Raw genomic sequence first — 22,173 nt, 5'->3', positions numbered from 1 at the left:
ATAAATGTTGTATGGCTAACATTTATATAGTAGGAATTCCAAAAGGAGGTGAATGAACATGTGGAAGGAGGGAAATAACTAATTAATTAAGTAATAGGAGGAAATTTTACATAACAAAAACCTGCATTTTTTAAAAAAGTCAGGGAGAAGCTATACCTCAAGTGCTTAAGCACGTGCTTGCCACATACAAAGTCCTGGGTTTGATCCCTGGTACCTTGTAAAAAAAACAGTGATGTTTTCAAGTAAGTTAAATGAAAGACACACATAAACTAATTCCATTAAAATATCTGAAATCTTTTATAAAAACCATACAGGATACCAATAAAAAATACCAATTTACTTATTAAAGAAAAATAATCAAACTGGCATCTAAATGTTCATCTGCAACAGTGAACAGTAGAAATCAAGGGAATAATATATCTGCAGGCTAACAAAGTAAAATATCTGAAGTCCAATGATTCTATACTTATCTAGGAAATAGTTCATATGGCAGTTTACAAATGGAATTTTGAATATACAAAAATTGGGAGAATACATTTCCTTCAAATTCGTCAGAGGGAAATCAAGAAAGGATTCTAACTAATGCTAACTTAATCAGAAAATCATCAAGAGGAAGAAAAATGACAAGGTATGGAAAGATCTGTGAATATGTGTTTGTGCCAATGTGTGTGTATGTGTATGCATTAGTGAATCTGAATATTCTATCAGGAATATTAATATAATGGTAAAGATGTGTTTCTTTTTAGCTTGAAGAGACATCTACCTAGAACATTCTCATTATTATCAGAAAAAAAGTTTTCTAAAATATCTTAGAAAACATGGTAAGTCTTGTGGGAAAGGAAGAGGACAGTGAATATATGCTTAAAAGATCTTTGTTGGAGGTGTTGCATTGATGACAGGAAGTAGTAAAGGAATATTGGGCATCCTGTAAAGGAAACTTTAAATTGTTATTTATTGAACAGAAAATAAATATTCATTTTATTTTGAGTACTAGAGTAAAAAAGGTAGGTTTTAGAGAAAATATATCATTTTACCATCATTGGTACAAAAGGATTTTTAACCAAATATAAAAAATTAGTGAAAAAAAAGAAGTATAAAGACAAACCATCACTGGACAAAGATATTTGGAATCCCATAATTGGACAAGTTTCTTCAAATATATTAAAATAAAATATAAAAATCTTAAACATTACTAAAATGTAAACTATAAATAACTCAAAAGAACTATTAACTACAGTTAAGAATTTAAATTTCCAGGCAATTTACCTGGAAGGAAACCTGAATGATTAATAATTATATAGTAAATCATCCTCTTAATTGGAGAAAATCATTTCACATAATTAGGTGTCAAAAGACTGGATAAAAATGTTGGATGTTATCTGGAGAAACAAATTTTTGCTATGTATAAATTTATACAATCACTTTGGCATAAAAATGTGGCAATTTGACATAAAAAGTAAAGTTGGAAAGAGTATAACAATGTAATACCAATTCCACTTCCGTTCACATAACTATATAAATCCCTGCACGTCTTAATGAAAACACATAAAAGTTTTCATTAAATAATTGTTTAAAAATGTTTAATAATTTGTAAAATTACTAAAATTATCCTTAAATAAATCATAGTATATGATACAATGGAAAACATACAGAACTTAAGTGAGTGGATTAGTTTTATGTTTGTCTACATGGTTGATTCTCAAAAGCATAAAAAGTGTTAAGATTAGCATTTTAAATCATATGCTTAATTTAACTCCATTTAAATTATAAAATGTCCAGCTAAAATGTATTATGTTTATATATATATTTAATATATATATATAGTTTATAATAAATATACTAAACTGATAAAACATAGAGAGAGAACTCATCAACTTGAGGACAGAGATGGCCTCTGGAAAGCAAAGGAGGCTAAGGAGATGCAACAAGACTTGAAATAATAGCATTATTAACTCTTTTTTAAATCTGAAGGCAAAATTTTAATATTTGTTAAATCTGGATTTTAGTTAATTGGTTGCCTGATATATTGTGTTCCATACTTTTCTCTAAGTTAAAAATATTTCAGTTTTTCAAAAGAAAAAATGTTTTTGATGCACATTTCAGCATAACTTTTTAAAATTTGCTTATGTGTTAATTATAACATGGTGTGTTTCATAGCATTCAGTTACTTATTCAAAGATTTAGTCAACAAAATGCATTGAGCACCTACTCTACTGCCAGACATCTACTTATTGCCAGGTACTCTACAGAGCAATAAATGAGTGTCTAGGTGGATTCTTATCTCCATTAATCTCATGGTCCAACAGAGTAAAAGAGACAGGTAATTTTTTAAAAGTACAATGAATTCAGGTGACTATTATAAGAGAAGTACAAGGTTCAATGTGAGCATATGGCAGGCAGTTTTACCTCCCAAGGAAAACTTTTTTAGTTGGTGGTTAAAGAATGAGTGAGGTTTAAGAGAAAACCATGGGATATATATATATGTATGTATGTATATATGTGTATATATATATATATATATATTTTGGTAGGGGTGGTGATGCAAAATAATGATATGTTCCAGCTGTGAAGAGGATACTAAGACAAGAGAATCTAGCACAGTGAATACCTGAAAGTAGTTTAGGATGGCTGGAGTAAGACTAGCTTTTAAGAGAACAGTAAGGTAAAATTAATTGAACAGTTTGAGCTATCTTGGAGGGTCTTATAAGAATGACAAGAAGTCCTGTGAACTTTCTATTGAGGGACTTATGTTACTAGATTCTTTTTGACTGAGTACAATATGGATAATTAATATGGGAGCAGGATATATTGTGGTTCTGGATACAGATAATGATATATCTGATGTAGGACAGAAGCAATCAGAATAGAGGAAAGAATATCACACAAAGACAGAAGAGATAGAACTGATAGTTCTTGATGGCTGAATAATGGTGTGGTTATGGAGAGGGATATCTAATTTAAAAATGGGTTGTTGTATACTCAGGAGACTTGAATCTCTTGACAGTCCATGTGCCACCTCGGCCCTGAGCCTCAGCAGAGTTGCAACTCCTACTCTCTGGTTTGTTGGACTTACCCAGGTCAGCTAACAGGGAGGTGAAGATGGTCAAACACCACACCAGGGATCCAAGAGTGCCAACAACTGCAAGCAGTAGAATTGTATACATCATCCATGTGGAATCTAAGTCCCCTCTCCATATAGAGGTGGAATGGACATCACCATCCCAGGGCCCACAGGATGGAGAAATAAAATATGGTTTAGAGTGAACTTACTGATATTCTACTATAGAACTATTGTCATTAGTAATGGAAGAAATTGTAGCATTGATATGGAGAAAGTGGCCACAGTAGTTGCTGAGGGCAGGGAGAGGGAAGAAAAGATGTGATGTGGGGGCATTTTAGGGACTTTGAGTTGTTCTAAATGATATTGCAGAGACAGATGCTGTTCATTATATATCCTGCCATAACCCACTGAATGGACTGGGGGAGAGTGTAAACTGCAGTGTAAACTATTATCCATGTGGTGCAGTAGTGCTCCAAAATGTATTCACCAAGTGTAATGAATATGCCACAATGTTGAAAGAAGTTGTTGATGTGGGAGGAGTGGGGTGGGGGGGGCGTGTATAATGGAATATCTTATATTTTTTAGTGTAACATTTTTTTGTAATCTATGTATCTTCAGAAAAATACAATTAAAAAATGATGGGGGTGGAGGGTGGGGAGTGGCATATATGGAAACCTCTTATGTTTTTTAATGTAACATTTTATGTGATCTATTAATTTTGAAAAATGATAATTTAAAAATAAAAGAAAAAAAGGGAAAAAATGATGCCTACATTTATAGATTAGGAAACTAGCTGAGTAATGATGCCTTATATCAAGATAGAAAATACTACAAAGGAACAGAATTATGTGAGAAAGTGACATTCAGTAAGAGATCTTCTGAATTTGATTTGAAAATAAATAATTGAAATGAAAGTGTCTAGTAGGAAATCATTGCAATGAATCTAGAATGGATTATAATATTATGGGAGTCTTGTGTGTGAATGGGACAGTACAATTGTGTAGACTGTCAATAAAAGCAAAATTTTTTTAAGATTTATTTTATTTATTTATTTCTCCCCCCTTCCCCTCCTCCTACCCTGGTTGTCTGTTCTCTGTGTATATTTCCTGCATCTTCTTTGTCTGCTTCTGTTGTTGTCAGAGGCACGGGAATCTGTGTTTCTTTTTGTTGCGTCATCTTGTTGTACCAGCTCTCTGTGCATGTGGCACCATTCCTGGGCAGGCTGCACTTCCTTTTGCACTGGGTGGCTCTCCTTACGGGGCACACTCCTTGTGCGCGGGGCTCCCCTACGCGGGGGACACCCCTGCATGGCAGAGCACTCCTTGCATGCATCAGCACTGTGCATGGGCCAGCTCCACATGGGTCAAGGAGGCCTGAGGTTTGAACCACGGACCTCCCAGATGGTAGATGGATGTCCTAATCACTGGGCCAAGTCCGCCACCTAAAAGCAAATTTATTAATGAATACAGAGTATTACTATTATTTAGGCTGTCTTAGCCAAACCAGTTTCGAGGGTTAAGGGGCATCATTGCATTGAATTAATGAAAATAGTAGCTGTAGGAGAGTAGGCCATCCTGGGGAGTTCTGCTATATTCTTTATTAGGACAGCAAGAATTCCCTGAGTGTAAGGGTATTACCTAGTGAAAGAAATAGACCATTATGCCAGGCCCTTGACATTGATGATGGTATTCATGAATCTTTTCTTGTGAAATTGAAACTTAGCCTAGTGTTACATGCGGCCTAAGAGCTACCTCCTGAAAGCCTCTTTGTTGCTCAAATGTGGCCTCTCTCTAAGCCAGACTCAGTGAATAAACACACTGTCTCTCCCCTGGCATGGGACATGACTCCAGGGGATAAGCCGTCCTGGCACCAAGGAATTATTACCAAGTGCCAAGTAGCAATGCATATGGAAAAATACCTTGACCAAAAAAGGGACATGGTAAATACAAATGCATTTTTATGGCTAAGAGACTTGAAAGTGAGTCAGGAAATCATGCCTGAGGTTACTCTTATGCAAGTCTCAGTAGGATCTCTTTGACTGCCACAGCAAACAGTGCCTCAGATAGCAGGATTCCTGAGAGTTCTAGAGACATCCAGAAACTATAAGCAGGGCAGACAGCTCAGGAATTTGCCACCCTGTCCTTACTTTGGAATTTATGCTCCCCAGAATAATAGAGATAGACTCATTTATAGGTTCTGTAAACCTGGCTCTTCTGCCCCTTTTACTTGAACCTATAATTAGCACTATACTTGATAAATATATGTCCTAGAGACTTAAATCTTTGATCTGTCCATGAGCCAGTGGAGCTCTGAATTTCAGCAGAGTTGCAACACCTACCCTCCAATTCTCTGTACTTACCCAGGACATCTAACAAGGACGGAATGATGGACAACACCCATCCCAAGGAACAGAGAGTGTCTACAACTGCAAGCAAGATAGTCCCATCCATCTTCCCCATGGGATCTAAGCTCTCTCTCAATTAGATGAAGAGTGTGCATTGCCATCCCCAAATTCTCAAGATTGGGGAATAAGCAATGGACTAAAGTAGACTTATTTTTATTATTTTATAGACTCGTTATTACCCTAACAATGGAAGAAATCTTATCATTGATATAAAAGCACTGGCCCCCACATGTTCTGAGGCTTGGGGTATGGAAGAATAAGTGTGATATAGGGGCATTTTTGGGACATTGGGGTTGTCCTGCATTACATTATAGTGACGGATACAGATCATTGTATATTTTGTCAAAACTGCCAAAGCTATGCAGAAGAGAGCGTAAACTATAAAGTAAACTATATCCATGGTTAGTAACAATGCTTCAATATGTTTTCATCAATTCTAACAAATGTATCACACTAATGAAGGATGTCCATGTGGGAAAGTGTGGGAGAGGAGGGTGTGGGGCATATGGGAAGCCCTTATTTTTTTTTATGTAATATTTATATAATCTGAAGCTTCTTTAAAATATTTTTTAAATCAATTTTAAAAAATCTTTAAGAGGATTATGAAAGTCTTTAAAATATCAGAGTAGTAACTAGAGTGTGCATGAAAAAAATAACTTTTGTAATTTGTATATGTTTGAATGCTGATGCAAAAATTTCCAACCATGGCCTATTTTTCTTCTTCAAATATCTGCCACAAGTTCTCTGCAAGAAGGGCAGCCTCTATGGAGAATATGGATATGACTGAGACTGGTTCCTTAAACTTACCTTAATTTTACTTTCTCAGGGAGGCTTTTCCTACATTTCAAACTTAAAATTCTGTCCTCTACCTCTGTAGTTATGCTTACATCCTCAGGGCTTATAATATAATCCTGTTTCAATGAATTTTGTATAATACTATCTATTTTCTAGTTTAATTATTTAATATATTATTTTGAAATATGTTAAATTAAATTGATTGATTTTCAAATGCCATTTCATGTTTGCCTTCCTAGAATTAGTACAAAATTATATGATTATATTATATATATATATATTCTTCTTAATTAAGTTATATTTTGTTGAGGATTTGAATTTATACACATGAGAAAAATTACCCACCCCTTTTGTTTCTAAAAAATTCTCATCAGGTTTTGATATAGAAGATATGTGGATTTTATAAAAAGTTGGGAAAGATTCATTGTTATATTCATTGGAAACATTTGTGTAGGATTGACAGTATTTTAAGAATGTCAAGAAGAATTCACTGATGAAATCATCTCATGTTTCTTTGTTGAATGCTTAGGATTATATAAATCATGACTTTAATAAATACATGAAAATTTAGGTTTTTAAAATTTCTTCTTGGATTAGTTTTGGTAAACTATGTTTACATAGAAATTTGTAAAAAAAGTTTTAACTTATTTTGCACACAAATTGTAAACACTTATTGTCTTTCTGATGCTTGCAGAATACTAACCTCACAATTTTTATCAGTTGATATGCCTTCTACCTTTTATTCTTTCTCAGTCTTTCCAGACGGTTTTCAATTTTATTAGCTTTTTCAAATACCAAATACATCTTCTAAAATCCATTCTATTGAGCTAGTTTTCTTTATCACCTATTGCTGTTTTTATCTTATTATTTATGAGATTAATTTGCTATTGTTTCCTTACTTATAAAGTTGAAAGCTTAAATAATTCACTCTTTCCCCTTTTCTGTTATATACAATCAAAGCTAAATACTTCTTTCTGAGCAAACGTTCAATTGTATTCCATAAATTTTGATATGTCCTGTTTTCATCATCTGGTCCAATTTTTTTCCAATTTTCATTATTGACCCATGAATTAATAAGATGGGCAGTGTTAATTTTCAGATACTTGGTGATTTTACAGTTATATTTTTGCTGTTGTTTACTAGCTTTATTCCCCATACAGTCAGAGAACATAATCTGTATGAATTTCATTATTTAATATTTGTTGATTTTTATGGTCATGATTTGCCTTACATTAAATAAGAGGAGAATGCTGCAAAATGTGTTCTTTAACAAAGAGGCTTATCTTTTTTTCTTTTTCCTATGATATAAAATCTCCAAGTATGAACAAAGTAACAGTATCTATTTCATACATGCAACAAACTTATGCTACCAGTTCAGGGACCAGTAGCTTAGGCATTACAAAGTAATTACTAGATGTGTAGAAAACACAGCAAGGCACTCTGACTTCTCTTATAACTGTTTTTTTCTCAGTAATTGTTACAACGATGACCACTCCTGGAAACATCAAGTCCTAAATGTACTTATTTCTCTGCTTACATTATGTCCAACCCAGGGACTAATTTCAACATAATTTGCTGTTATTTCCAAACTTCTTGCTACTTGTTTTTCTTGTGTATTCTGGGAAGAATTACCACAGTCAAATTAATGAGAAATTAAGGTTTGGAAAAAACACATTTATTTGCAGTCTTAGCTAACCCACTATTAAAGGCAAGTTGAACTGAATTTTCTTGACATTAGACTTTGCAAATTGAAAATAGGCCTATGTAATTGAATACAGGACTCGAGAAGTAAAGCCACCCGTATATTTATCCTCCTATAACTTGTCCCAATAACGTATATGCTTAAGTGCCTGGTGTATTTCCTAGGTTAGTTATAGCTGGTGACAGGAACATTTGAAATGACACCTCTATATTAAAGCTTGGCTGCTGCTGAAAAAGATCTTTCAGTTGCTTTTTCAAGTAAGAAGCCTCTGAGCTGACTCCATTGTCAGTGTTGGACCTTGTGGCAAGCTCCTCTAAACCTTATATAATTACCTTTCCTGCAAGTTTTCAGATCACCAGAAGTAGCCTGTCAATCACTAATTCATGATATCATATTTTATTGATCAAAAGTGGGGGTATTTACCTATTGCTTCTTTTAGCTTTAAGGCTTACTGACTAGAAATGGTACCAGCTAGTAGCATCTCAACTGCTTTATCTCACTCAGTGAAACCAAGTTTAAATAACTAAGAACAAATAAACTTCTGCAATGAAGTTTACATGTTGCTGACCATACAAAGGAAATCTTCCATTTTCTTATTTAATTGCTTTCTAAAAATACATAAATTGGCTACTAGTTCCATTTCTTTGCCAACAACCAAAAACACAAATTTAAATGTCCTTATATCTGACATATCCATGTAATATGATTTATAATAAGACATTTTTGAGAATGAAATGGAGCAATAAAATAATTTAAATTATACAATTTTTGAAATATTTATTGAGATAAACTTTTTAAAACATTGTGAGTTAAAGATAGTTATATGCAAAAACAATTTTCAAAATCAGAATTCTTCTAATGTGTATATGTAAAATACTGTACATTAAAACAAATTAACTTTTAAAACCTAGTTTATATTGATTTTCTGAACCTTAAGACTTATATCTTCATATGGAGTCCTATAGTTTATCTATATTTGTCTATAATAATTTGTCACTGATATTTTCTGAATAATATATATATTAATATAATAAACTTTATTTTTAAACAGGTATTAGATTACAGAAATTTACATTAAAAATATACAGGAATTCCATATCCCATACACCCTCTCCCTCCCACATCTTTCCCTATTAATAGCATCTTGCAATTGTGTGGTACATTTGTTACTATTGATGAATAAATATTGAAGCCCAAGGTTTATAGTTTACAATGTGGTTTACACTTTTAATTCCAATGCCCTCCAAATGTCCTATGTTCCACCTATTTATATTATTTCCTGCCCCCCCAGAGTCTTTTGTAGCCCTATTTTTATATCTTTGTATCAATGTTACATGTTCTTCTATCACTACAATATTAATACGTTTACTTTGCCCATAGTTGTTGTATTCCCTCCTTAATGTTTGTTTATTCCTCAACCTTGAGGGTTTTGGGATGGTGATACCTTCTTTGACTCAGATTGAGAGAGGACTATGATATTATGGGGCAGATGGAAATGTTTTGCTTGCAGTTGTAGATAACCTCTGTTTTTTGGGGGGATGGGGATTACCTATTACCACTATTTTGTTAGTTGTCCTGGGTGAGTCTGATAAACTAGAGAGCAGGTTTTAGCTGCAGCTCTTCTGAAATTCATAACTCAACTGGCATGTGAACAGACTGAAGATTTAAGTCTCTGAGACATATATTTAATATGGGTATAGTGGTAATTATAGACTTAATAAAAGGGGTTTAAGAATCATTTGCAGGCTAATTATAAATGAGTCTAACTCTGTTACACTGGGGAAATAGGTTATCTTATATTTCAAGGTAAGGCCCACTGACAGAGAGCTAACTTCATGGGGTTGTGTGCTTTGTCTATTGTGTCTGGATTACTCTAGAGTCTACAGATGTGCCCCTATTTGAGACTTTATTCACAGTGGCTATTAGTGAGATCTGCCTGAGGCATGCATAACTGTAACCTCTGAAGGACCTCTTGACTCATTTTGAAATTTCTTAACCATAAAAACGCTTTTGTGTTTTTTCCCCCTTTTGGTTAAGGTCTTTTACCAAATGTATCATTGGTTGGTGCTTCATATTAATCTCTTGGTGCCAGGGAGGGTCATCCCCAATAGTCATGTTCAAACTAGGGGTAAGGTAGTACTATTATTTGGTGACTCTGACTTAGAAAGAAGCCACATTTGAGCAATAAGGAGGTTTTCAGGAGGTAACTCTTAAACAATAGTTATTATTAGACTAAATTTCATTTTTATAAGAATAAGGTTAATAATTACATGCATTAATATTGAGGGCTTGACATACTGGTCTCTTTTCTTTTATTAAGCCCTGCCTATGTTCTTGAGAGATTCTTGCCCTTCTATGGAGAATGTAGTAGGACTCCCTGGGATAGAAGTTTGCTATTTTGTTGTTTATTATGTGGGTCTCTACTTACTGAAATAACATCTTATGACAAGATGAATACATTCATATTCCATAGAAGCATGCCTAAGGTGCACTTTTTTCCAGACATAACCCCACCACTGACAACATGTACCAGCGATGCTCCCATGCCATTTTTGACCAAAGAACATTTCCACCATTGTATTTTCAAAGACAGAAATCCACCTCCGCAAAGTTCATCTGTTCTTTCCTCCAGCTTTTTCCCAGTTCCATGGATAGCTCAACCCTCCCCCCACCACTGCTCACTCTCACACTCCAGCATCATCAGCCCCACTCACACACTCACACACCTGAGCAACCATCAGCCCCATCCACTGTGAAACCACCTCCTTCCACCTCATTATATGTTCTGTCCAGATTGAGCATCAGCTCACCACTTTCTACTATCTTTCTGTCACCTGGTAATCTGTCTTCCAGATTCTATCTCTGTGAGTCTACTCAATGTGCCTAGGTCATTTCAGTGAGGTCATGCAAAATTTGTCCTTTAGTGACTGGCTTACTTTAGTTAACACAGGGTCTTCAAGAGTCATCTATGTTGTCACATGTGTCTAAACTTCATTCCTTCTTACAGCTGAGTGAGATTCCATTGTATGTATATACCACATATTGCTTATCTATCCACCTCTTTTTTTTTATTGACTTTGTAATAATATTACATTAAAAATATATATATATGTGAGGTCCCATTCAACCCCACCCCCCACCCCCCCTCTCCCCCCCCAACAACACTCGTTCCCATCATCGTGACACATCCATTGGATTTGGTAAGTACATCTTTGGGCACCTCTGCACCTCATAGACAATGGTCCACATCATGGCCCATACTCTCCTCCATTCCAGCCAGTGGGCCCTGTGAGGATTTACAATGTCTGGTGATTAACTCTGAGGCACCATCCAGGGCAGCTCCATGTCCCAAAGACGCCTCCACCTCTCATCTCTTCCTGCCTTTCCCCATACCCATCGTCCACCATGTCCACTTTTCCCAATCCAATGCCACCTCTTCTATGTGGACATTGGATTGGTTGTGTCCATTGCACCTCTATGTCAAGAGGAGGCTCAGATTCCACATGGATGCTGGATGCAATCCTCCCATTTTCAGTTGTAATCACTCTAGGCTCAATGGTGTGGTGATTGTCCTTCTTCAACTCCATCTTAGCTGAGTGTGGTAAGTCCAATAAATCAGATTGTAGGTGCTGGAGTCTGTTGAGGCTCAGGACCTGGCTATCACATTGTCAGTCCAGACCATCCATCTCTTGAGAGACACTTCACATGCTTCCAACTTTTGACAATAGTGAATAATGCCACTATGAACATTGGTGTGCATATATCTGTTTTTGTCCTTGTTTTCAGTTCTTCTGGGTATTTGCCTAGTAGTTGGATTGCTGGATCATATGGCAATTTTATATTTAACTTCCTGAAATACTGCCAAACTCTCCAATACAATGGCTTCACCATTCTACATTCCCATCAGCAGTTAATGAGTGTCCCCATTCCTCTACATCCTCTCCAACACTTGTAGTCTTCTGTATTTTTTTTTATTAGAAGCTGGTCTAATAGGTGTAAGATGATATCTCATTATAGGTTTGATTTACATTTACCTAATAGATATTGATGTTGAGCATCTTTTCATGTGCTTTTTAGCCATTTGTATTTCTTCTCTGGAAAAGTGTCCATTCAAGTCTCTTACCCTTTTTTAAAATGTGTTGTCTTTTTATTATGGCATTGAAGGATTTTTTTATTATATACTGGATATTAGACCCTTATTGGATTAGTGGTTCCCAAATATTTTCTCCCATTGCATAGGCTGCATTTTCACTTTCTTGACAAACTCTTCTGAAGCACAAAATTTTCAATAATTTTTAATAATTTCTCTATTTTTTTCTTTTATTATTCTCACATTGTGTGAGAATAATAAAAGGTTTATGAAACCATTTCCTACTAAAAGATATCACAGATGTTCCTCTATATTATCTTCTAGAAGCTTTATGATCTTGGCTGTTATATTTAGGTCTTTGATCTATCTTGAGTTAATTTTTGTATAGCCATGAGATGGTGGGCCTCTCTCTCTTTTTTTTTTTTGGGATATGGATATCCAGTTCTCTTAGCACCAATTGTTTAAGATGCTATTCTATCACAGTTGAGAGGGCTAAATGTCCTTGTCAAATATCAATTTGTTGTATATGTATGGGTCTATATCAGAACTCTCAGTTCATATCCATTAGTCAGTATGTCTATCCTTGTGCCAATACCATGCAAATTGACCCCAGTAGCTATGTAGTATATTTTAAAGAGAGATAGCATGAGTCTACCAATTTTGTTTTTCTTTTTCAATATATTTTTGGCTATTCTGGACCTATTGCCCTTTCAAATAAATTTGGCTTTCCCAGTTCAATAAAAAGGCTGTTGTAATGTTTATAGGATTTGTACTAAATCTGTAAATCAATTTGTGTTAGATAGACATCATAATGACATATAGTCTTCCAATCAATGAACATGGAATATCCTTCTACTTATTTAGATATTTTTTCATCTGCTTTTACAATGTTGTATAGTTTTCTGTGTACAAGTTCTTTACATCCTTAGTTAAGTTTATTCCTAGATATTAGGTTCTTTTAGTTGCTAATGGAAATGGAAATTTTTTCTCGATTTCCTCATCAGATTGTTCATTATTAGTGTACAGAAAACTACTGATTTTTGCATGTTGTTTTTATATGCTGCCACTTTACCAAACATCTTTATCAGCTCTAGAAGGTTTCTTGTAGATTTTTTTTTTGCAGCTTTCTATATATAGAATCATGTTATCTGCAAATAGTGAAAGTTTTACTTCTTCCTTTCCAATTTGGATTCCTTTTACTCCTTATACTTGCCTAAGTTCTTGAGCAGTACTTCTAATACAATGTTAAATAAGAACAGTGACAGTGGGAATCCTTGTCTTTCTCCAGATCCTAGAGGGAAGATCATTAATACTGCACGATTGAATACAACATTAGCTGTGATTTTTCATATATACCCTTTATCATGTTGAGGAAGTTTTCTTCTATTCCTATTTTTGAAGTGCTTTTTTAAAGAAAGGATGCTGTATTTTGTCAAATGCTTTTTCTGTGTCAATAGATATGATCATATGATTTATTTCTTTGGATCTGTTAATGAGGTATGTTACATTCATCGATTTTCTTATGTTAAAACATCTTTGAATATATGGGATAAAACCCACTTGGTCATAATTTGTTTGGTGCATTGTTGAATATGATTAGCAAGAATTTTCTTGAGGATTTTAGCATCTAGTTCATTAGAGAGATTGGTCCATAGTTTTATTTACTTGTTGTATCCATATGTTGCTTTGTTATTAGGGTGATGTTGGAATCATATGATGTGTCGGGTAATGCTCCCACCACTTCTATTTCTTGGAAGATTTTAAGTAGGACTGGTGTTATTTCTTTTCAGAATGATTGGTAGAATTCACCCATGAAATCTTCTGGTCCTGGTCTTTCCTTGTTTGGAAAATTTTTGATGACTAATTTTATCTCACCAAATGTGATTGATCTATTGAGTTCTTCTATTTCTTCTTTTATGAATTTTTATTAATGTAGGTTGCTTTTCATTTTCTAGAAATTTGTCCATTTCATCTAAGTTATCCATCTTGTTGGTATGCAAATGTTACAAAGTATCCTCTTATGACACTTTTTATTTCTGGGGGATCAGTGGTTATATCCCTTCTATCATTTTTATTTATTTATTTGCATCTTCTCTTTTTCCTTTGTGAGTCTAGCTAACGGTTTGTCAATTTTATTAATCTTCTCAAAGAACCAGCTTTTGATTTTGTTAATTCTATTTTTTTAAATTCTTAATTTCATTTAGTTCTGTACTAATCTTTATTTCCTTCTTTCTGCTTGCTTTTGGATTAGTTTGTTGTTCCTTTTCTAGTTCCTCCATATGTGTAGTTAGATCTGTGATTTTAATGCTTTCTTCTTCTTTATATAGGCATTTATGCTATAAATTTCCCTCTCATCACTTATGTAGTATTCTCATTTTCATTCATTTCAAGGAAGGTACTGATTTGTTTTGTAATTTCCTCTTTGACCCACTGATTAAGAGTGTGGTGTTTAACTTCCATATATTTGTGTCTATTGTTTGAAGATAATTTTGCATTTCCAGGTCCCTTCCATTGTGGTCAGAAAAGCTACATTGCATAATTTCAATATATCTAAATTTTTTGAAACTTGTTATGTGACCTAGCATGAGATCTATCCTTAAGAATGATTAATGTGCACTTGAGAAGAATTCATATCCTGTTGTATATGTCTATTAAGTCTAGTTCCTCTAACATGTTATTCAGTCTTTTTTTTTTTACCCCTCTGCTGAGATATTTTGTCTAATGATGATAATGTGTATTATGTCCCTCACTGTAATTGTAGAGGCATCTATACTTGCCATTGTTTTTCTCATGTATTTTGCAGTACCCTGTTTAGGAGCATAAAAATGTATGATTGTTCTTTATTCTTGATAGATTACCTCTTTATTAATATATAGTGTCTTTCTTTGTTTTTTACAGTAGTTTTGCATTTAAAGTCTATTTCATCTGATATTAGTATAGCTACTCCTACCCTTTTTTTGGTTATTGTTTACATGTAAAATAGTTTTCCAACTTCTCATTTGCAACCTTCTTGTGTTCTTGGGCCTAAGGTGAGTTTCTTATAGATAGCATAAAGATGGGTCATATTGCCTTATCCATTCTGCCTGTACATATCTTTGGAGTGGAGAGTTTAATCCATTAACATTCAATGTTACTGTCAATGCAATACATACATTGGCTATTTTTTTTCTTTAAGTGATTATATGTCATATATTTTCTCTTTTTCTCTTTTAGTTTCTCTTACTAATAATCTTCCTTTCTACTCTCCTCTCCAACCCTCTCTTCTGTTTTTTTCCCCCTTTCATTCTGTAGAAATTCCTTTAGTATATCCTGAAAGACAGGACTTTTGTTGACAAATTCTCTCAATTTCTGTTTATCTGTGAATATTTTGAACTTTCCTTCATTTATTGAATGCCAGCTTTCCAGGGTACAGAAATCTTCACTGGAAGTTTATTATTTTGTTTTATTTTTTTCTTTTAACACCAGTATTTCATGCCACTGCTTTCTCACCACTAAGATTTCAGGTGAGAAACCATCAGAACTCAATCATATCAATCTTCCCTTATAAGTGATGCAACTCTTTTTCTTGCTCCTTTCAGAATTCTTTCTTTGTTTACAGCATTTAGCAATCTGATAAGTATGTCTTGGGATAGTCTTGTTAGTATTTATACTGTTTGTAGTGTGTTGTACTTTCTCGACATGTGTGTCCATGTCTCTCATGAGAGTTGGGAATTTTTAGCCATTGTTTCCTCCAACACTCCTTCTGCCCTCTTTCCCCACTCTTCCCCCTCTAGAATGCCTGTAAAGCATATGTTTGTGCATTTCATGTTGTCATTCAATTCTCTGAGTCCTTGCTGATTTTTTTTTCTCTTTTTAAATCTATCTCTTCTACTATCTGTGTGATTTCAGACACTCTATCATCAATGTCCTTAATTCTACCCTCTGCCTGTTCAAATAAGTTGTTATGTGCTTTCAGCATATTTTTCCAGTGCATTTTCAATTTCTTACATTGCGTCTTTCATAACCAATGGATCTGTTATCTTTTTATTTATGGTTACAATGTCTTCTGTATGTTCTCCCAGTGTCTTCTTAATATCTTTTATCTCTTCCCTCATTTCATTAAGTAGATTCGTGAGATTTCTTTGGACATCATTGTTTCATTGTTGCACATTCTGCATCTCCTCCTGATTTTTAAATTTTTATTATTTTTAGGAGGTGAGAAGAATTCTTGCTTTTAAATAGACAGTTTAGGAGCCACTTGTGAAAATAACTTCTAAGTCAGTCATAATTTATGAGTTAAATTTCCTACAATGTTTTTTCAAAATTTTTTTAAAAATAACTCAAGCTTTTTTCTTTCTATCACAAGCTTAATATAAGCTATTAAAGTGCAAGTTGAATTTCTTTCAATTGTCATTACCCTGGGCCAAATGAAGCAAGTGGTTCCCTGATCCAAACAACAGCTATCTGATTCCATAACATAAATTTCTTTATGTGAAGGAGATACTGACAATTTACAAATGCTTGAGGTACTGAGGACCAAATTGATAACATTAACTTCATTTTAGTCTTTAGTTTAAGACTTTGCCTTTCAGCAAATAGTTTCTATGTAAGAAAAAAACAAACAAATATTCCCATCTTATATTGTCCTCAAACAACTGTCCTAAAGATGAACACTGTTGAGAATAAAACAAATTAAGTTGTATTTGACAACATGGTTGTCTTTCAATTGTTAATGACAAATCATCACACAAAAGCTTGCTTCATGAATGTACACAAAACCTTCATTCACATGACACACAGCACTCAACAAATAACATACCATGAAAGTTAGTATTAGTCTATATTGCCAGATTAAGTTTTGTTCCATAAATATTTTAATAAAAATTGGCAATTCCAAGAAACAGCCACTGCATATCCATCAATAATAGAGAACCATAACAAAATAGAAAATTTACCATATGGCTATTACATAAAGTAAAAATAAAAACTAGCAGACACTTAAGCACAGCAACAAAATCCAATATTAAAATTACTTTTCTTCTTATGGGTTATGATTAACAATCTAAATACATACTGAAAAAAAAACAAGACATGTTGAATTATTTGGGTTAAAGATAACTCTATAGAGGCATCTGATCTCAAAGGTGAATTTCCAGGTTGAGACTTAATTTCGGAATAAGGCATAGCAAATGTTAACAGAAAATATATAATGTAAAAGAACTTTAAACTCCCCATATAATCTGAACCTTATAAGACAGATCTTAATTATTTTTTTAAACAGTTGTCAAGATGGAAATCAAAGATATATAGAGGACACAACAGTTTTGCTTTGGTTATTTGTTTCTTGGATTTTGTTTTTGTTGCTTTTGTTGTTTTTTGCAAATTCAAATTAAACATGAAAAAATTTTGCTTCAAAAATTTTAGCAATTCAAGAAAAGCATTAGTTTCACTCTACACATTTAAAACTTATCTTGTAATTTAAATGTCAGTGGTAAAAGAAGTTGGTTTTAGAACTGTTTTGTGATCACATAGCAAAAGGAAAAGAAAACTCTTAACAACTTTTATTCAGTTTTTAACCACACCAGTGAGAATCAAAACTGTCAATTTTTTCAAAGGCACTTCTTTATACCAGAAGTTGGCATGACTCAAAGAAGACACAATTTGGGTTTTTCCTGCCTTCAAAATGTTTATCAAACCCTGTATTTCTCACAGGTTTTTGAAACAAATAGAAAATAAGAAATATTCCAATGAATGAAACACACCAAGTGTGAGTAGTAAGCAATACACATTCTTTTGGAGAAATGGTTGTTTAAAAAATAATCCAGTCTGTATGCAAAATAAGCAAGGAAATTTGGTCCTTTTTTTTTCTTCTTTAAAAAACCATCATTCCTAAAATTTCATTCCACAAAATTGGAAGTGAAGGACTAAAGTTCAGGAAAGGAATGGATGGAGAGGCAGCACACACCTTTAGCTGTTTTATATTATCGATGAATTCCAGAAAGAAATATTGAATTATGTTTGTAAACTGGTCTTTTCTGGTATATGAGATTATATGTTGGATACTCAATGCCCTACCACCCTTGGTGTATGGGGACTCATAGATAAAAGGCATGGCAAAGGACAGAGTTGGAAATTTTTGATGTTGGAGTTTTAATGTTGGAGTTTGATGCTAAAGCCAAAAAGATACCAAAAACTTGCTGAAGTTATAAAAAGTTGGCTGAAGAAATTCACCATTCTGCAGGACATAGGGTTTGTACTGCTGTGTGAAGATTCTCAAAGAGCAATTCACTGCCTTGGAGCAATCCTTTTTCCCATTGCAAATCATAAATTCTGTACCAAGCCTCCATGAGGAGGGCCTCTCATTCCACCACCCAGTCCACCTCAAGGGCCTCCAGGTCCCCTCAGGTGGTTATCTGGATGATCACTTCCCTTGGCTGCCTGTGTCTTCTTCTCTTCACATTCAGATGAACCTCACCTCTGAACATGATGGAACTATTGCTAAGGACCTTCTGAACAGATTCAGGGTCATCAAACACAACAAAACCAAAATTAGGTAATTTCCCATCACTGTTAATGAGCAGCTCCACCACATTTCCACGATTTTGAAAGAAATACTTAAGTTCTGATTCGTCCACCTCATGAGGCAGGTTGCCAATGAAAAGCTGTTGACTGTCAGGGTGTCTCCCTATTCTTCAGGGTTCAACATTCCCTTGCTCACCAGCCTCATGGACTGGTCCAAGTCCCCTCTGTGGAGGAATATTTATTCATTGTCCTCTCACTCTTTGATCCCTCTGAGGCCTCTGTAGTGGAATCTGAGTTTCAGGTTTATACTCTGCATGGGGTTGTGAAGCCAGTACTTTAAAACATGAGGTGGTATCCCCATAACTGGATCAACTCCACTAGATGGAAGATCCTTACTGGTTACAGATGCCCAAGAAAATGTCCTCAAGGCTTATTGTACAGTCTGATCTATGACTGCAGGGGTTGGAGAAGAATTTTTTTGAGCATTCTCAGAAGCAGCTTTTTTCAGTACTGGTTCAAACTTTTCGTCTAGGATTTTATATATGGGTTCTTGCTCTGGCTTTGGTTCAGGATCAGCTCTGGTTCATCAACAAGTTCCTCTAAATGTTCTTCCAATTTATTACTGACAGTCTGATCACAGAAAGGTCCAGAATCATTAGATACCACCTCTGATGTCTGCTGTCCTTCTTCAGGTTCCTCCACTACTTTCTCAGACTCCTTCTGAGGCTCAGTGACAAAGCCACCAAAGACCTCATCTTGCTATCTGAAGATTTCATTGTGAACATAGAACTTATCTGCAACAGAGTTCTCAGGAGCATTGACAAAATCTTCATGAATCTCCTCAAAGCCTGGTTGTTATTAGAAAGCAGTACAGGTGCACCACCACAGCATCATTTAGAGTGGCAGGAGCATCCACATGGCAGATCTTAGTATGACAGTACGTAGAATTCTGTGACATCACTTTCCTATGGATTTCTTTCTATCCGTAGGTAACAACTGCTGGTTTTCTGTTTGAATCAAATCCCCATGGTCATAAGAGTTTTTTCCATAAAATTTGTGGAGCATGTCTGGGGCCTGATTCAGCAGTGTACAATACTGTCTCATGAATTCAGCATGATCAGCAGGGGATTACACTTCTCTATAACCATTGCTTTGGTCAACTTACCCTGTGCAGCTGAGCAGGAGAGGAGCCAGCTTTGCTCCACAGTAGGGCAGAAGGCAAAAATACCCTCATGAAACTGCATCCACACAGTCCTGATTTTTGGTTTGTTCATTAGAATGGGCCACCTCTTCCTCTTTCTTAATATGGCTTGTAATTGTTTGCTGGTGTTTAGGCATCTGTTTATTTTTAGGGGCTTATTCAGTTGGTTAATTCTTTTTTCTACTCTAAGACCTCATTTCATTTTGTTTTGTATTAAGGGTCCTCTTTGAAATCTGGTTCCACTTATCCTCGTAGTTGTCTGTGTTCCTCCAAAAAATATTAAGTTCATAAAAGGGAACAAAGAAGAAGAGAAAAGGATAATAGTAAAAAAAAAAAAGTCAGGTGTAAAATAAGTAGTAAGAATGTAAAATCCTAATAAGACATAAGAATAAAAAAGTGGAAGGAAGAAAAGAAAAGAAACAGAAAAAAAGTAAAATAAAATAAAAGACTGGAAAAATAAGAAGAGAAGAAAGAGATGGTGCAATGAAAGAAGAGCAAAGGAAGAGGGAAAAATGAAAGAAAGAAAAGAAACTTAAAAATAAGGAGAAAAAAGACAAAAACAAATGAAAAGAAACAAAGGGAAAGCAATAGATAAAATCCAAGAAAGTCCACAACTGCAAACAGGAGAATCCCAACCATCAGCCATGTGGAATCTAAGCTTTTGCTCAACTTAGAGGTGGAGTGGACATCACCATCCCAGGGTCCTCAGGATGGAGGAATAAAATATGCATTAGAGTGGACTTACTGGTATTCTACTATAGGAATATTGTGACTTTAGCAATGGAAGAAATTGTATCATTGATAAGGAGACAGTGGCCATGGGAGTTGCTGAGGGCAGGGAGAGGGATCGTGTGATATGGGGGCATTTTCAGGGCTTGGAGTTCTCCTGAATGATATTGCAGGGACAGATGCAGGACATTATATATCCTGCCATAACCCACTGAATGGACTGGGAGAGAGTATAAACTACAATATAAACTGTAATCCATGCTACGTAGCAGTGCTCCAAAAAGTATTCATTAATGTGATGAATGTGCCACACTGATGAAAGAGGTTGTTGATGTGGGAGGAGTGGGGATGGGAGGTGGGGCATGGGGGTATATAGGAACCTCTTATATTTTTAATGTAACATTTTGATTGATCTATGTATCTTTTAATAAAAGAAACGGTTGAAAATGCAAAAAATAACAACAGCAGCAAAAAACAGGCTTCCTTCTCATGCCACTAACAACAGTCTCAGGCTGCCAGTGCTCACCAACTATCGTGCAGCCTGCCCTCCACAGGCAAGGAACCCAGATGTAGAGAAAAATTAAATATAAAAAATATAAAACCTAAAAATTATTTAAGTTTAAGGTCCCTGTCATGAGGCTGCTTGTGCCACAATTTCCCTGCTCCTAAGGAGATGGCTGGGTGCCTGACAACTGCCGGATTGTTCTCTGGCTCCAATCTCTTGAGTGCTGGTTGGGCACCTGACAGCTTTTGACCTACCTCTGCTACCCCTCCTTGCCCCTTTTCCCTCAGATCTGTTGAGTATCTGACAGCTCATCAGCTGCCTGTCCCTGTTCACTAAGCTTTTGGGTTTCTGTTAGCCCACCCCTTCCCTAATCCAGTTCTTCTGCCCCCCAGGGTGGATGAGTATGACAGTCAGCTTAATCATCTCCTCCCTCCCCTCTCCCTGGAGCTACTTCAGTGCTGGCTGGCATCTCTTCTTTTCCTGGAAATGGCTGAGTTCCTGTCTCCCCACCCTATTTCCCCTCCCACCCTACTCCTCTCTCTCCCTGAGCTGGCTGCTTCCTGGTCTCTACACCTGTTTACCCCACAATTCACCCACATCAAGATCCTGCTGGGAAACTCGACTCACCCCTGGTCATGCAGTGGCTTTCCTTACTCTCAGAAACAACTGAGCATGTGTCTTCCCACCAAATTACTTTCCCAGCTTCCCTTTCTGTACTGGCCAGACAATGGCTTGCCTGCCTTATCTCCCAATGCTTCTCTCTCCAATTGTCCAATTATATTGTCCCCACTGTCTCACTGCTTCCCTTCTGCTAGGTAAACCTGCCTAATTTCCCACAATTTCTGGAGATGTGATGTCTGCCTTTCCCTACTATACCATCTTGGATCTTCTGAATAACATTTAAAAAAATTTTTACTATATTTTAATTTTAAACAATATTGCCTGAAGTATTCTTCAGTGTTCCTTTTTATAATCAATTTGAAATTGTGAAGTCTTCAGGTGATTCTTCTCTGCCTGACCACAATAATTTATTTTTAACTTTTTAACCATTTTTCTGGGTACAATTCACTGGTATTAATTATATCCACACTACTGTGCTTTCATCACCAATATTCTTTATGCAAACTTTTTTATCCTCTCAAACAAAGGAAGCAACAATTTCCCATTCCTCTTGCCCTTGGTAGC

At 35.2% G+C, this 22,173-nt stretch overlaps 1 pseudogene; it reads right to left on the bottom strand.

Annotated features, from left to right (window-relative positions):
- Nucleotides 1–18,316: 18,316 nt before the first annotated feature.
- On the bottom strand, nucleotides 18,317–19,701 carry LOC101412626 (ras GTPase-activating protein-binding protein 1 pseudogene; annotated as a pseudogene).
- Nucleotides 19,702–22,173: the final 2,472 nt, after the last annotated feature.

The sequence above is a fragment of the Dasypus novemcinctus genome, chromosome 1 (genome assembly GCF_030445035.2).
Source record: "Dasypus novemcinctus isolate mDasNov1 chromosome 1, mDasNov1.1.hap2, whole genome shotgun sequence".
NCBI classification, from domain to species: domain Eukaryota; kingdom Metazoa; phylum Chordata; class Mammalia; order Cingulata; family Dasypodidae; genus Dasypus; species Dasypus novemcinctus.
This window is presented reverse-complemented; position numbering and strand designations above follow the sequence as displayed.